Below are 18,152 nucleotides of genomic sequence, written 5' to 3' on the forward strand. Positions count from 1 at the left end.
GTGTCGGAGGAGGGTATTCACACAAGGCGATTGGAACATTTGCAAGAAAGATATGCATTAGTGATTTCAAAGATTTAATACCGAATATCTCGAACACGGTTTGTCGGAAGACAGTACTCACAAAGGCTAAATGAATCTTCTGGACGAGACTACTGGTGAAGTCGAAACGAATATCTTCAAAACGAAGTGTCGGAAGAGCGTACTCATAAAGGGCAACTGGAACGTCACCACTGGTAATGTCAAATCTTTCAAGGCAAATATTTGCAGAACGGAGTATCGGAGGAGGGTACTGATTAAGCATATCCAGCATCCTTGATAATGCCGTCAGTTCTACATGTATTAGTTGAAACATTTTGAATTCTTGGTGTATTTGTTAAATACTTTAGTCTTCCAATTCTACTACTTACACACATCCTGCATATATTCGAACAGTTTATTTTTTAATTTAGATAAATAACAATAACTGTCAAAATAGTTTATCATTAAATGAAGTAAGCTATATCAAAAATTTATTTCACTCTGGACTTGCTAGATGCTGTCCTAGTCGATGTATCTTTTAGTGTACCGCACTATAGGACATTCCCGGTTAGAATTTGCTAATAGTTTTACATATGGTACTTTGACCATCATCCTGCTCTCCATTAGATATTTGTTAACTAAGTATCTTAAAAATCTATCATCCATTACAATATCAAAATCGTTATTCTAGTATCGAGATCTGTGGAAAAACGATCAAGAGCATTATTTCGACGCCCAAAACATGTCAAAATTGTTATTCAGGCACCAAGATCAAATCATGTCAAAATCCTTTCAAGCATTACGATCGTTGAGAAAAAGACCAAAAGCATTATCTCAATGCCCAAGGCATGTATTTGATATAGATCGGAACTGCAAGGTTAAAATAAATGGTCGTATAATGGTAATATACTGACCCTTCGATATTCCGTTGTATCGGTTTATTGTATTGCTCTTGCTTTAAAATCTGCGAGTGGAAAATTTATGTGATGCTTTCGTTTTATTCTGTTAGTGTCTTAAAAATATCGAAAATATTACAAATGACTCTGTCAGTTGAGATACAACATTTGCAAGTTTAGATAAAAAAATAACTGTAAAAAAAACATATTGCCATGCGGTATTAAAATGTTCTTCGTTTTAATTATAAAGAAACATTCTAAATCAAAGAAAATTTTCATTAACACGCGAAGATAATGTCTCGTTTATATACTTATGCATCAAAGGTACAATTAAATTATAATAATTAACTGACTACACTTAGGTGTAATAAAAAGTAGTGTAGTTCATGGAGAGGGTAATATTTAACTTAACTCTATTTAACCAAACATATAGTAATAATGAAGATTATTCACTATTATCAACCACTAGAACCACTTTTATGATCTACTGTATTGTTTGCGGCACTATCTCTTATTGTTTTTTCAAAACATATTTGTCAAACACATTAACTTTTATCACAGATAAACATTGCTGTGTGTTTGTTTATGAGACTTTATGTTAATTTCTGTAATTCTTCTTGTGATTCTCTTGTTTTCTTTTCTTCTTCTGATTTTCGAATTATGTCCAAGCATTAGCTGTTTTCTGAGAATACATATACCCATAAAATCCATCTGTACTGTATTTATTAATTTTTTAGATGCTTTTGAAATTAGAAACACTACCTATACAATATACATAGACAATAAATAATAGTTTTTTTTTGTATCTGCCCTCTTAAATCTGAAAATGATTAGATGGAAACTTTTTACTACACCTCAGTGTACAATTGTGTAACTTCTACAGTTTGGTTGGACTTGTTATTTATTAATAACCGTATTTAACGAATAATTGGTTCATATGATGACCTGTTAAAAAATATGAATAAATTACCAAGGGGATTTATACAGGGTGTCGTAAATTGAGGGTAATATGGGTATCGTTGTTATTATTATTATTACAGATTCGGCTAAATTGGCAAAATCGTGTAGTTTTTGTTGCTGATGGATATTCCAATCCGATATTTTGAAAAAAATAAATCGTTTCGTAGATAATTGGAAAAAAGTGAAAATCGACATTTTTAAAAAGTTCCAATATTTTAAGGGACATTGAAAAAAAATTTTCAAAATAACTGTTTGCAAGATATAGACATCAACTTCCTTATTTTAAATAGACGCGGTATTAGATTTTTACTCTGTTTTTTTTCCTCTTTCCAACCATGTATAACAAGTTATCATTCTGTTTGAATAAATGTGGGTAAATTACAATTTTCATTTTTGCTTCATAGTTTCATAGCATTCTTGACGCCAAAAGCAATTAAAGAACAATACAGAATGAATACGTAGATCGGACATTTTCCAATGACCGCAATCAATCAGTTAAGTTTTGGAAGACACTGTAAAACCTTAACATTTTACCGCTTGAAAACTTCCTAGTTTACGTAATTTCTAGGGGAAAAATTCAAAAATTCTAGTTACAAATAGGTACTGTTGATCAATTTTTGGATGTACCAAAATTTTAAGGATGTGCTCCTGAACAAGGCAATGTGGATTTGTTTCTAAACGGTGATTTTTTATTTCCCTCTGGTACATTATTGGTATAATAGGTTTATAGTGTTTGGTACTAGATAGTAATGTTATTACCTTGCTGCAAGGACTGCGATGAAGTGGTGAATGCGAACCGTGCGTTAGACTCCCAACAATTTGTTAAAGAAATACTTGACTGATGCGATAGTAATTTAATGAAATGAAATGAAAAACGGAAAACGTATTATTTGGTAGTCAATGACATTTTCTGGTATATTCCGGTGGTATTTCTGTATTGGCATTTGTTGTTCATGGGTATTCTCTGTTAACCTTTTAATCTTTTTTGACATTTTTTAGTCTTGGCGTTCCCGTGTAGTTTCAAAAATAGAAAATAATATTGAAACGTTCTAAAAGAATACCATAGATACCAGAGATATGTGATTATAATGTAACGTAAATTTAAATACGCGATCTATTTATTTACAATTAATTAATAATAAATTTATTTTCAAATGAATTGATTTATAACAGTTAAAATATTATTTATCACTCACATATACACAATTTATAACAGCGCGAACTATTTATTACTTCGGCGTTGAAATTGGAACAGACTGAAACACCATTCGATTTATATAGCAAACATCCCTCGTTCTCAAAACTTATCAAATGGTCCCGAGTGTTCTAGAATGTTCTCGAACAATCACGTCATATTTCCCGTAAAGAATGCGTTACATTCTCTTACGTTTCTTATTGCCGATGACTAATCTTTTATGGTGCCTCGATGTCTATCGGGATTTCTGGAATATTCGCTACAATAAAAAAGATTCGTGTGAAAATGATAGTGACATTATTTGGCATTGCGTTATTAACCGCTGACGGTCTCGGGTATTTGTAACCTCTGGTACTGTTTCGTATTATCATGTAAATTCTATTCTTTATACTATGGTATTATCTGGTATTCTGCCGAGTACCAGAATTTGGATCAAGTGTGTTGCAGTTTTCTGTAGATAAGCTTAAACGTTTGAAGTGAGGTTCGAAACGACTGATTATAAATTTTATTTGGTGAGTTTTTCTTATTTTATTGGGCATTTGAATTAGAGACTTGAACGCATAAAAGGACAGAATCGCGTATGCTCAGGTGCAGTGCGGGTGGTATCTGTGCTAGCCATAGCAAATTGTTTTTAACCCCTGTTATCATTTTCAAATAGCTATCTATCTGCTCAAATAAACACTCAAACGGCGAAGTATAGTTGGCACCCAAACTATATAAACGTGTAAACACTGCAAGTCGTAAGAGGCGACTGATCCATAAATGAAACACCTTATTTATGGACTGAACGGAGGAGATGTAGGTAATAGAACGACGTAGGTGGGCAAGGATGGATGCATAGGTTGTAGGATTTTTGAGACGGATGCGTAGCAGGGATTCTATACTGTTTATAGATTTCTTTATCTCGATTATGTCCTTAAGTCAGGCGCGACTACCAAAGTACCTATCTATAAATTTGAAATTGCCAATCTCTCGGCTGCTACGTAGAGACTGCGTGCTGGGTTTATTAAGTAATATCGTACAAAGTTTGAACGCGGATTTGGCCATCTGAACATTTGCGTAAACCATTGGCAGCTTGTTTCAATCGGAGAGGGCGGTTGTAACATACCACCTTTAGAAATCATAAATTTCTAATGAAAATTTTTATAAAAATATGTATTTTATTTTTAATTCCTTTACGATTCCTTTATGATTTGTGGGAGCGGCACATAAGATCTCAAGAGTATATCCATTATTTCGACTGTAAATTTGTCTTACGAGTTGGAAAGACAGTCAGTCTTTATAATAGTAAAGTTACTGTTATATAAGAAAGTTAGTCGAGTGCTACTAGTAGTAAAGGATTTAAATCGTCGTGATAAAAGTGAATGTTTAAAGTCAAACTAAAGAAGAGATGTTTACAAAGAAGTAGTTGTTTCCCACTACCCTCACAGCTAAATTTTACATCAATAATTACAACAAACCCAGCGTCAGTTAAATCGAGATTGGAGTGCTATATTTGAGGTCGAGACGCGAAGGTTGTAAGCAATATCACCTGTTGTTTTGTGTTAGTGCATCTGCTTTTTGAAAATTGCAGGTACGACCGGAGATTTTGGATTATTGACACCTTAAGGCATTAAGACTTCTTTTAATCAATTTGTTCTATCGATCTCTTGTTGCGTGGTATTTGTTTTTCTGACACTGAGCGCCTTTCAGCCTTATTTGATTAATTTTGTCTAATAAACGTCGATATCGAGATTTTCGTCGTGGGTGACGCTGAACGAGCCCTAGAAAATGTATAGTTATTTTATATTTTATATTATTAGTACCTTTGTTTTATTTGAGCTAGCTGAAAAGTTGTTGTGGGTGGTTTAATGACCGTTTGCCATTGTCTGTGATTTTATTGATAAATACTACACTCTTGCTGATTGTGTTGTGCTCCCTAGACTAGTAGCCATTCATTCTAGTTATGGATGGGTTTGCTCTGTTAAAATTTAGTTAGGTTTTTTTTCTGGAAAGAATGACGTATCTTCGCAACTTTGCCCTTTTTCCCGTTTTTAATTAATCTCGCTCGCGCAAGAAGTTTACCATTAATTCGTTCGGGTGTCAGTGCAGGCAATCAGCAGCGGGGTGTAAGTCTGATTAAAACAGTCCCCAGCGGGACATACGGGGATTTCTGCCAATCAGTGTGCAACAGTCGACAACTCCGCTGAAAGTTATAATAATCAGGAAAATGCGGTCTCATTGCCGCAATCGCGCGTCGGCATCACGCCAACTTAATTGAATCGGCCCGATTGTTGTAGTTGGCTCGTTTCAAACTTTTCTGCAACTGTAAAGTGGTTGAATTTACATACTGCTAAAGAAAAAGTGATTGCAAGGATCCGTCTTATTTGTATGCTCTTGATTAGAGTCAACAAGGTATAGAGAGAGAGAGACCGAGAGCGCGCGCGGGGTGAAAATCGTGTTCATTTCGCTTCTCATTCAAGAGATTCCGAACTTCAATTTCCTGAGGCATCTCAAAATGTGTGAAGTATTGGGGATATTCAAAAAGTGCTTTCTTATTTTATTTACCCTCACACTTGCTTCCCCAACCTGGCATGTAATTCATCCATTTCGTACGTCAATGATGATGTTTATCCGGATGCACCTAGTATCTAATTGCTTATTTGCGTTGCTGCACGAAGACGTTACTGAAAAATCCTATTAAGCCAACGTCATTTTTGTATTGATTATAATCAAGAAAAGATGTCGGGCTTCTTTTAAAGTTTAATATGCATCTTGCATAAAGTAGTTTATAGCAACGTTTTTGCGATAACAGCACTAACGTCTTTAGACAGGTAACCATTCCGGAGACAGGTAATATCTATTGATCTGTAGAGCAAATATTGTAAAACATGTTGCTTTTTAAAATAAAGAAAAAACCAAAAATAGCAAAAAGGGTGTGGAAATTACAAGCATCAAAACGAACAAAAAGGTCAGATCCTTAGAGCGAATGGCAAAACAAAATGTTATATTTTGCTGTGTGTCCAACGTTAAGCGACAAAGATTAATGCTGTGTGTAATGGCAAATGGTCACTAATCAACCCACAAAACTCCTGCCCAGCTAGCTTAATTAAATAAAGTCTTAAACTTTTAAAATCCAGGATTGTAATTTGGGCTCAAACTGATACAACACTGGTTATTGAAACATAACAGAAAGTTATTCGATAATTGCTGTACTTAATAAAAAGTTGCAATAGTGCCAGTGACAAAAAGCACACTACAAGCGCTCGATCAAAACAGTGAACAAACAGATTGAGTAAAGTCTTCATTAGGTACCTTGTAACGTTGATAACCCAGTCACAAACACTGACTTCTTAACTCGAAATCGACTATTCAATTTAACACGACGTAATTACAAAAACTGATTGTCTTTAGTACATTCGAAAACCGAGAAACGGGGAGCACGGTTGCGAAAACACCAAAGGCGAACGGCAAAAGGCCACGGCCACTCGTTAAAACACTTACCCTCTCTTCTACCAACTTCCAATCCACTTCCTAATTCTTTAGTCAAAATAAACAAAATTCTCTTATCTAAACGCGCACCTATGACAACATCTGTTTACAACATTTCTTAACGTTTATTAAAGTCACGATAGACAAACTTAAAATTAAATAAACTTATACAAACACCTATAATACAATATTAACAAATGTCCCTTATCTTCCCTTAACGTAATTTTCCAAGGAAATGAACAAATCAGAAAGCGGCTATTTAAACAAAAATTAGACATCGTCCAAAGTAACGTAACAATATCAAATTCAGTACCATAGGCATATATTGTGCTTTTTGTTGATTTTAGAAGAACAGAATGGTAATTTCAGTGCTGCGAATGCCGGTTGCGCATTTGCTTTTGATCCGCATTCGGCAAATGCGGCATCCTCCTTGCGCAGAGCATTCGCATCCCTAATTCTTCGTGCAAGAATATAACGATATTTTCTTACGAATTTAAATTCCAAATTTATACTCATTTAAGTAATCTTTATAAGTGATACTCTTACGCCAACTAGGCGTTTTTTCTATAGTTCTTTAGTTTACCGCTATAGGACATCCGAGTGTTATACATTTCATTGATCTTCATTCTTTTGTCGCTACAGATCACGCGAGGCGCCTTTCGGCACTTCCTTCTATCCCTTCTTAAATATCTAAAGCTCTACTGGTTCCGTTTAGAGAAGGTCCTGCATTTATAGTGGTTGCTTGCAATACCTACCTGAAAATGACTCTTTGTAGTGGATATCACCATATTTCTTTGGAGCGTTTCTCTCGATTTCTGGTGTTGTGGCTGCTCCATTGAATACGCTTAGCGGATTTATATTTGCAAGTAATTAGTGTGAGAAGTGAGGTGTACACATATGGCTCAATATTATTCTTAATACGTATTTTTAGGGTCTAAAATCTCTCAATGTTTTTTCCTTGATTCTTGATTTCTGGATCATTTTTTTCGTTACTATCTACCTGGATACTACTACGTCACATCCGTTGTGAAATACGCCGAATTTGACAACCACATCTTGGAAAATTCCACCGTCATCTTAGTTAAAACCAAGCAAGTGATACATTACATTACATGGAAGTTGTTTATACCTGAAATATTGTTCCTATGAAAGAATTTACGAAACCTTGTTGAGATTATGGCTTCCATATTTTTTATTTTAAGTACATTACTTTGTCGCACGAAAATTTCTTCTTTTTTATCTTTCTAAAAATTGACTTCAAAGCCTGTTTTTCTAAATTGTTTGCTAGCAAAATAAACACCAGATCAGTGATCAGTCATCAGTCCAAATTACAACTCCATTTTAACAGTTTTTTATTTACATCTTTCAGTATGATTTTTAAACAAAATAGATCAATTTTCGTGGCAATCTAACAACGACATGACGCAAAAATGTTTATTATAAAATAGACTTTATAACTCATTAAATTGAACTCATTTACTTGGATGTTTCCTTTATGTAAATTAATACAACGTTAAATTAAGAAATCGAATTTTTTCTAACAATTCCAATAATAATGAGTTTACCAAAAAATATTTGTAATACAAACGGTTTCTGTTTGCCTGAAGATTGGTATCTTCAAGAACATTCAAATCCAAATTTTTCTTAATTTTTTAAAGTCAAACTATTATAATTTAAGATTTATCTTAAAGATAAAAAAACTTAATTTTACATAAATGAACAGTGCCTCATATGAGAAATGTTCTCCTGCAAATAACATTGTTGGTATGGTTATTTGGAATATCCAAGCGGATTGGCCGGACTATGACCATTACTAGGTTGCAATTTACCAATCATGCCCACAACTATGACAAAACGTGAACTTACAAGGTTTTTTTCAGAAAGCCAACGCTTATTATCTGCTATAATTTAATAAAAAATGATCTCAATACTTATTACAAACTTTGTGTCAGAATACTCAGAATCAAATGTAAGCATTCATTTTTTAATTCCAGAAGTAAGAATACGTTGGATCTTCTTTACCCTCTTCCTCGATTCTGTAATGCAATTATCCTTCCAAGCTCCAAAATTCTTTGACTTTAATAAACTTTCGCAATTTGTGTTTAATATAATCAAAATTAAACATAACTATGTTGCTTAATGAATAACTTCATTGCTTTCGGAGCTTTTCCGGTTATTCCGGTTGACAGTAACCTAATATCAATCCTATTAAAGACGTGTTCCTTAGAGTTATTGGATTAAGTAGGAATGTCGCTTAGGATTATATGTATAAGTGACTTCCGTTATAAAGCGTGAGTTTTAACAGTTGTCTGGTTCAATTAAACGTTTAGAATGCGTTTTCCGGCAGATATAATTACCCTAGCGACAAAGAGGTGCATGTGATCGGAATGATTTCGCTTTTTCTAAGTAGCTACCGTATTGATCCTCTAAATAATAGTCGGCGAGTATGGTATTAATTAGCGGCAGTTCCCAACGGCTTCGAGATAACTATTGTGATATAGAGACCCCTGCACAGAATAACTAAGAGTTAATCAGCCGCTTGTTAACATTAACGAACTCGCTATTGTCACTAGACCGACACTAAAAATGTCATTCTGGTCGATAACGAAGCTTTTCAGATCGCACCGTGGCTCTTGTTACGAAGCTTTGTGCGTGCGTATGCATTGAAAGCCTTCAATTTCAACACTTCGCTTCGTTACCGAGTTTAGTCCAGGATGCGAATCGGGACGCTATGCGAAAATTCCTCGGATGAGGTACCGCAAAGCGAGGATGAGGCCCTGCGTCTACGTGACGTGCATACGTCCACCTTTTTTATCTCCCCGTTTAATTACAAACTCGTTAAATTACGCTACCGGAATCGCTTTTAACAAAGGCAATTAAAAATATAACGGACGTAATGACGTTTGATTGTATTTACTGCGTCGGGCAGTTTTCCCTCCGGATCGGTAATAATGTCGCGTTAAGACATGCATTGATGTAGACGCGGCCTTGTTAGCACTAATGAAATGGCATGTGGCTTCTCTGACTGTTCACTAACGAGCGAATAGCCCTGTTACACTAATGAGAAAAGCTCGGACGTGAAAAGCTCATTACGACTAAAGTGCTGTGGACAGTCGAACAGGCACCATGCATGCCGTAATGGCCTATGTCGTATTGTTTCGATTGCCGCAACCCACATCAAAATTCGCTTCTTCAATTTAAGCCCGTTTATAATACTCTCTATTAACCTATTAACTATTATTATAGTAGAAAGTTAAGAGGGCGAGTCTAGGCAACACATGTTTAATGCTAAACTTCAATGAGCGATCATTAATAAATCCCAGTATTATACACCAGCCCGTTTACTTAACCTTTGGGACGGCTTCAAATTATTATCATTCTCACAGCGTTTGCTCCTATTAGAAAGCAAGTTTAGACCTTTAGTTACTGAAATTTACACGGTTTTTTGGGAAACTTCAGTTTCAGATTGTTTATTAAATTAACTCTTAAATTATAGGGAAGAGATCCGATTTGATATTTTCTTTTGGAGTCGCTTTGTACTGTAACACATTAGTTATTTACATAAAAGTCAGGAAATATTGAAGTGCGACGCTCCTTTGGGGCCGAGTACTTTAATTTCCGAGTCAGGTAATAATATTTTACTAACGAGTTTTGTATTAAATTTTACCCGAAATCGTCTTTTAATATAAAATTTCAATTTTTATATAGAACATTTGATTAATGTCAATCTATCAGTGATGACAGGAGTCATTATAGACATTTGGAAATGTTACAAATGCGGCCGGTAAAGTGACGGGTGCGGCCAGTAAAGTGACAAGCGGCAGGAAACGTAGTCTGCTCTGCCTCTGTCATGGAATCTAAAATTTCCTGACAGAAAGTAGTCATGTAAATGAAGGTTTCAAGACGATTTTGGGTAAAATAATGTACCCAAAATCGTCATGAAACCTTTATTTTCATGCCTGCTTTATGTCAGGAAAATGTTAGTTTCCATGACAGAGGCAGAGCAGACTACGTTTCCTGCCGCCTGTCAAATGACCGGCCGCACCTGTCACTTTTCCTTCCGCGCCTGTCACATGGCTAAATGACTCCTGTCATCATTGACAGATTGGCATAAATTAAAAGTCCCGCATGAAAATTGAAATTTGATATTAAAATACGATTTTGGGTAAAATTTAATACATACACATCAGTAAAATGACACTACTTGACTCCAAATTATAAAGAAATAAGGTTTTTACAATATCCTTCAATTTTATACATATTACCGTCATTAAGGATCATTTGCAGTTTTGCACACAAATAGCTACCCCAAAAAATCCCTTTTTAAATCTAAATCCCTATATCTTTTTAAATCCCAACAAATTATTTTAAATCAAAAACAATCCTTTGAAATCTTACAAATCATTTTAAATTTCCAATAAATCTTTAAAAACCCATATAAATCTTGTTAATCCCTTACAATTATTTTAAATCACCTTAAATTTAAATGATTTTAAATCGGTGTACAGTATTTTTAACAGTTATCCGCCCCTCGTCAATTCCTTTTTCCGAATGCAATTTTCAAAGATGTTCAACTCGTTCGTAAAAAATTTATCTGTATGCTTATGTTCTACTCTTTCGCCACCTATCGGCATAAACGGAAGTAGTGCTCTTAATGCACAGCACAGATTCCATATGTTAGATACAAAGTTGTGTAAATTCATTCTGGATCCGAATTTTTAAATAGCATGCTCGTACGTAATATGGATGCCCATATCTTCGTTGCGTACAATTTGGAAAATTCACAAAATCAAAATGTATAAATTGTGACTTGTGAGGAGACGATTTAAATTAGAACTTCACACACTTTCAAATTTACCATTCTGTTAGCAAAAACGTATATTGTAATGTCCGTTTGTTTAACATGTGTAAACCTCGGTGTAAACATCCGAATATATGTTTAAGGTATCCTCCCAGGAACAAACACACTATACAAAAATTTGCTTGCGTATAAAAACAAAGGAAAAAAGTGAAAAGCTCGACTTTTGCGCAATTAGCAATTTATTAACGACCTGGCATTATTCTTTGGCCAATTAAATTTATGGGCAACTTTATTGAAGCGAACGTTGAACGGTATTGATTTAAATTGAAATAGATTACCATTTATAGCTACAGTCAAACAACAAACAAACACAAAACTTAATCACCTATCGGTAACATATTTGTTATTCTCTGTAATTCAATAGCTTCCAAGAAAACCGAATTTGTAATAATCAAATCAATAAATTTGAATTGTAAATTTTTCTCACTCGAGAATTAGAATTAGCCAGCTCGTGCTGACTTGAACTATATGTGTAAACAACAAAACATTTCTATTTGAGAAACTGCACACAAAAAGATTTGGTGTATTTGCATCTTTGCAACTATTTATTGCTTGGCCTCGCTGGGTAACTATTTCACAAATAAGATCATTATTAGTCTCAAAACGTTTATTCACTTCTAGTAGGTTAATGGAACTCGTAATGGAATGCACTCCTCGAATAATTCCGGATGATCTTAACTTCCCTTTTCCGCCCTAGTTTAGCAATAAACAAATAATCAGCCCTGTGATGTATCAGAAACGCCAAACTTAACGTGCAGGTTATCTGCCTAAAAAACGTGTTTTTCCGTTATTTAGTATGGGCAAAATGGGGTTGGTTTTTGTTAAATTAATTGTCATCCCTACTATTTCTGAAGCAGCTTTTAAATTTTGAAACGCCTCCTGCAACTTAATAAATCTCTTCTCTTCGTAAATTGGATGGTGCAGATTTTCTTTGCTCGGATGCGAGCATCTACATTCTCCACCTTTACCATTCTTGTAGACTAGACACGATCGGTGGTATGATTTTGCTAGACGATGGAGGTGTTATGCATTCGTGGCGTATCTTGCACTACAGGAAGTATCCAAATGAGTCTTTGATGCACTGCAAGTTGCAACCACCGTTCTACCCTGCTTCCACGAAATGGTCTTCTTCGAGTGTCATCTGAATCTGATCTAATTTTTGAAATGACAAGGATAAGGATTGGCGTGGTAGGAATAAGTGAAATGAGGTGGCCAGGTAACGGTGTCTTCTGGAAGAGTGATTGACATGGGCTACATTGAAGGTAGGAAAGACCAGGTGCAGGAGGGAGTGCTGTTGAGTAAAGATATGGGACTGGAATGCGGTAGTGGGGGAAAGGAAACATGGCGTTGTAGTGGGGCCTTTTGGACTTGGCGCCAGGAATTGAAGAGGAAATCGCCTGGTGGAATTTTGCACGCAGTATGATTTAATCATTATTCTTGGAGGCGCCAGGTGATAGCCTAAGGTACCGAATCGACTATATTCCAATTAAGCAAAAATGTAGAAACAAAAAAAAAGACTGCAGAACTTTTACAGGGTCAGATGTGGACAGTAGCCATAATTTAGTGCTAGGCAGGGTGTTAGGTATATGCGACCTCAAATTCAAAAGACTGAAAAAAGAAAGCTAATCACACATGGGATTTATAAAGGTTAAAATCTGAGGGTGTAAGAGTGGCCCATAGCGAAAAGTAAAAATATCTGGGAAGACAGGAATAGAGGATATATAGAAAAGATGCGTGAACTTGAAAATTAGTATGATAAATAGCGCAGAAACAGAAATAAGTCGACAGAAAGCACATACTAGGAGAAAGTGGATAACGGAAGAAATTAGTGAGAAAATAGGGAAGAGAAGGAAGTTGAAACAAGACCATCCAGAGGAAGGAAAAAGACAATACGTAGCAATAAGGAATGAAATACACAGAGAAGCAAAACAGGCAAAGGAAAGGTTCTTGGAAGACCGTTGTAAGGCACTTGTGGTAATAAAAGAGGGAAAATTCGAGAAAGCATTCGAAACAATTAAGCATTTGTTTGGAAAACGTAGGACAAAGTGCAATTGCTTAAATAATGATGATGGTTCAATTTTGTATACAAGGCAAGTAAAGGCCATTTTGAAATGTCTGGTCTGCAGAGTTACGGATGGGTTGTCGGGCATGCGCATCACATTTCTACATCTGTTGGTAAGTGCCACCCGTCATTATGGTCCTATTCGATAGTGTTAAAGTGTTTAAAATGCCCCCTCCCAGCGCAAGTGCCGCCAACTGTGAAGTACGCGGTGTGATACGCTTTCTTAATTTAAGAATTTTAAGATTGAAGAGAAAAGACGGGAAAATAACCTATTTAAGAAACCGTGATTCAGTAACCGTTCACGAAACGTGTCGTAAAAACTATGGCATTGAGAAGTACTCCGCAGAGTATTATCGTAAGGGCTCTCCACGTGCCGCTTAAGAGACTACGATCAACACCAGGTGAAAACACATCCTGTTTCCAAAACACTACTTGCTTTTTTATCTTGTAAGTGCAAGGCGGCTTGTGGTAGAGCCTGCGGATGCAGGAAAGCAGGAATGAGATGTTCAATGATTTGTGGTGTCTGCAATGGGCAGACTTGTGAAAATATCAGCCAAGTGACTCTGGACGAATCCGATGAAGAAGACCTCCATTCGCTGCTTGATGATTCTTTATCGACTGCAGAAGGAGAGTCCGACGAGTTGAAGGAAATCGAGATCCATTCTGAAGCGGAGGTAACCATTTTCCCCGTTGAAGATATGGAAATCAACGAGCAAGGTCCGTCTGGCCTTTGTCAAAGATAATTTTAATACCTAAGTGGATTGGGCCTACAGGGGAAACCACGTTAAAAAAAACGCGCCGTGTATAGCATTTTAAATCGAAATTAATTGATTATAAATTATTAACATGGATTAATTAATGAATTAATCGATTAATTGACTAAAAGATACGCCATTATTTCGTAATAAATATTTACTAGGAACATATCTTATAGGAAACTTCCTCCTCTTTAATTTTGCGCTCTACATGCTTTTTCGAAAAACGCATAGTTTTGGAGATATTTACAAAAAACCGTTTTTGGGCGCTGGCGACATGTCTCGGATTGTGCATTTTGTGAATTTTAGTTCTAGATCCCAAAACCTATAAACCCACAAAGTTTCAAAACTTCCGGACTTATTTCCCGGTAACAATCCCCAATGAGTGGCCTATAAGCCATAACAAATTTTGACAAAGTGGAGGGGGGCTAAATTAATGTTTTCCAAAGTTACGTCTTTTAATATGCTCTTTGCATTACGTCATACCTTTCATTACGCGCTCAAATTAACCGTAAAGAGAAATCTTTGTGCCATTGTAGTTTTTTAAGAACCCGTTGCGTTGTATACAGGGTGCCCGAAAAGTTTGGAATATAGGACATTCTTTGTAACAGTGAATGCAATCAGAAAAAGATGCCTTTTTAGAATATTTTATTGAAGCACGTTGGTAGATACGAAAATCTATTTCTTGTCAACAGCCTCTCTTTTCACCACGTCCGTTTTCCTTTGCGTTTTTGTACTGTTACGTTTTCCCTCTACCTCAATTGCGATAGCTCAAACCACACAGCAGATACAGTCAGTAGTAGTAATTCATCGGAATCCATTATCGCACAAGATAAAATTCGTATGGTTGTGAGATTCTACAGAATAATGTTTTTCAAGGGTCATGTGCCAGTTTCAACCCCGGAATTTTTTTGGTGTTCCGCTGGCAGAATTGTAAATAAGAAGTTGATTTACTAGTTTGTTTAGAAACTTTTTGGTCTTTCTTCTTGCAGTTTTTCCCTAAATTTATTAGTATACCAGAAAGCTGGATGAACATAGGCACTAGAGGGCGTCCCTGTTGTTTAATGGACGACGTCGGTCGTTCAGATCTTGTGCGGAAGCATATTTGTAATGGGCAAAGGCATCCGTATGCATGCGAAAATTGACCCTCCCCACAACTATTTGGGAATGCGAACTCAGTTTAATCACGATTGAATGTATGCCATAATGGTTTAGTGGTAAGGCCTGCGACTGGCGGCTCGCGTTCGATTCTTTGCATGAAAAATTTTTTTTTACAAAAATCCGTATTCCAATTCAGCGAAATTGGACATTATGTTAAATTTGTCGAATACGACCGTGTATGATCACGTGAAACGTCTTGGTTTTCTTTCAAAATTTGATATATGGGTTCCATATATTCTTACACAGCGAAATTTGCTCCGTCGCATTAACGGCTGCGATTTGCTTCTCAAACGTCAAGAACGTGATCCATTTTTGAAGCGAATCATTACTGGCGACGAGAAATGGGTTGTTTACAAAAATGCTAAGCGCAGTAGATCATGGAGTAAAAAAGGTGAACCAGCTCAAACCACTTTGAAGGCCGATATTCACCAATAAAAAGTTATATGCTATTTGTTTGGTGAGATTTTAAGGGGATGGTTTTTTTTCACCGGACAATACCACGATTAATTATGAAAGAAAGGCTAGAATTTATCAATAGAAAAGGTCTAGTGTTCCACCACGATAATGTGACACCTCACACAAGTCTTGGTAATCCGCCAAGAACTTTTACAGCTTGAATGGGATGTACTACCACACCCACAATCATATTCTCCAAATTTGGGACTTGTTTAGACGGGAAAAATCTTCACTTCAAATCGGGACGTCAAACTTCACTTGGACCAGTTTTTTGCCAGCAAAGATCAAAAGCTTTATGAGCGTGGAATCAATTTCCTGTCCGAAAGATGGCAAAATCTTTGCTGAAGGGGGACAAGAAAACGATCACATCATTTGTAATATGAGGGATGCTCTCTGTCGCAATATAAGCAAGATTCTGCGCCAATCCCGGACGTACTCTGGAAACCCGGCAGAGGTGACACTACGTTACCAAGGGTTTCCTTTTTGTTTTCAGGATTCGACTCGAACACGCAACTGAAGTATGTACGCGAATCATGCGTTAGTTATTAGGTGCACATCCAATACCGAAGGCGGTCATACCAATGTAATCTAGACCATCGGTGTATAACCATATCTGTTACGGAGGTTGTTCCCTTTAGTTGGTAGGTGTGGAACGGCACCTACAAATCGTCGAGTTCCTGATAGTTACTCGGGAAGAAAGGCATGCAAAACACGATGCTCTCCAACACCAACTCGTCGTCCCACCGATATCCATTGATCCTTCTTGCGAAGGACAACGGGAGGGATATGTTCAGAAGCTGACGAGTCTTGGTAATCACTAACAATTAACGCGGCGCCTGCTGCCACTATAGATAAAGCGTCTGGAAAAACTTACGCAGGAATACACTTTATAGGTCCACAATGTAAATTTGATGGAATTACAGATCGTGCCTAATTCTAACGTAACAACGTATAATTAGTGTCGCACGTATGTCATTAACATACCCGTCTCTGTTAATGTAGATTTTCTTATTCACACATTTAATATTGTTTATAAATCACGATTTATGTGTAATAAAAAGACAAATTGTTATCATGAAAACTCTGTAATGGCATTTCCTGTTTTATATACTTTTCATTTTATATGCGATTACCTAACGGTTTCCTTCTTTTACAATCAATTAAAAAAAAATGAAAAACATTAGGTACTGACAAATTTGAACGTGAGTGATTTATAGTGTTTTTTAAGTAACCATAAAAGCCGGTAAGTTGATACATTTAATTATCCCGTTAAAAGTGTCCATTTATCACTAAAAATAAAACACATTTGGTGATAGCTACCAAGAAGCATTTTACGTAATTTAAAAGGATACGATCGATGCAATTAGCATTTACACCCAGGTATAAGTTTGCGCATTTCGAAGCGTTTGTGCCGAATAAAAAACAATTTCAATTTACGAAATGGGAAAGAAACAGACCTCAGAAGTGGAACCACGTCCGATAATCGCCGAAATATGAATTTCGAAAAAAATAAGTGGCCAATTGAAATAAAAATCGAACAATTCAATTAATGACACAGACATTGTTACGTGAAATTGTAACCGGTTAGTGGAGTGTTCTGTTAGTAAACGCAATTACCCCATTATTCCGTAAATTATACGTACCGTACCACCGAATAATTTGTTTAGGGATATATCAAACCGAATATTACTTTTTTAACGCAATTAACACGTATGCTCCAAAAACTTATTTGCAAAAAAATTATGTTATCAAAATAATTGAATCATCTTACCAGAAAAAAGCAAAATTCCTCAAGGCGTAAATTTATTTCCAGTTGAGCTGCTAAAGTTAGTACACGTTTATAATTCACTTATTGTTACAGCGATAATTGTGTGTGTGTTGTTGGTAAACAGTACGCGTGCACGCAATTTCGTGAACTTACACACGTTTACCACGAAAACTCGAGTTAAACTGACAGAAAGAAACCGACATCGGTTCGTATCCTCTCAATGAATAAACAGGAGCTTTACCGCGCATCGGCGTTGCGCTCGAACCCCCCGTCGTGACGCTTTTAGACGCTTTTCAAAACGATACAGGTGGATGATAATTTAATTAAGTGATGTTTTGTTAAGCAAGTGCCGATTTAAAACATTGTTAAATTTTTTTTCCCCAACGAACTTCCCTTACTTCCTCGATCCTATCCAACGTGTATCACATCAAAACGTGCAGTGGGGCGTTCATTTCCGGAACTTACTGTCAAAAGGGTGTAATTCTTTCGTAATTTGTTGCTAATAAATTTTTATGGGTCTGAGTTAATTAAACTTGAAATATTAAAAAT

General features: G+C 36.0%; 1 protein-coding gene across 8 annotated transcripts in view; it reads right to left on the reverse strand.

The window, feature by feature from the left end:
• Nucleotides 1-17,810, reverse strand: part of LOC116168086 (LIM domain only protein 3) — a 188,210-nt gene extending 170,400 nt beyond the window's left edge. For 7 of the 8 annotated variants that reach the window (XM_031483743.1, XM_031483745.1, XM_031483746.1 and 4 more), the window contains exon 1: nt 17,607-17,810. The gene's annotated coding sequence lies outside the window, so the exon portion shown is untranslated. Of the gene's footprint in view, nt 1-6,363; nt 6,383-17,606 lie in introns of those variants that run through there. The other variant, XM_031483744.1, reaches the window with a different exon arrangement.
• Nucleotides 17,811-18,152: the final 342 nt, after the last annotated feature.

The sequence above is a fragment of the Photinus pyralis genome, unplaced genomic scaffold, assembly GCF_008802855.1.
Source record: "Photinus pyralis isolate 1611_PpyrPB1 unplaced genomic scaffold, Ppyr1.3 Ppyr1.4_LG4, whole genome shotgun sequence".
Lineage (NCBI taxonomy): Eukaryota > Metazoa > Arthropoda > Insecta > Coleoptera > Lampyridae > Photinus > Photinus pyralis.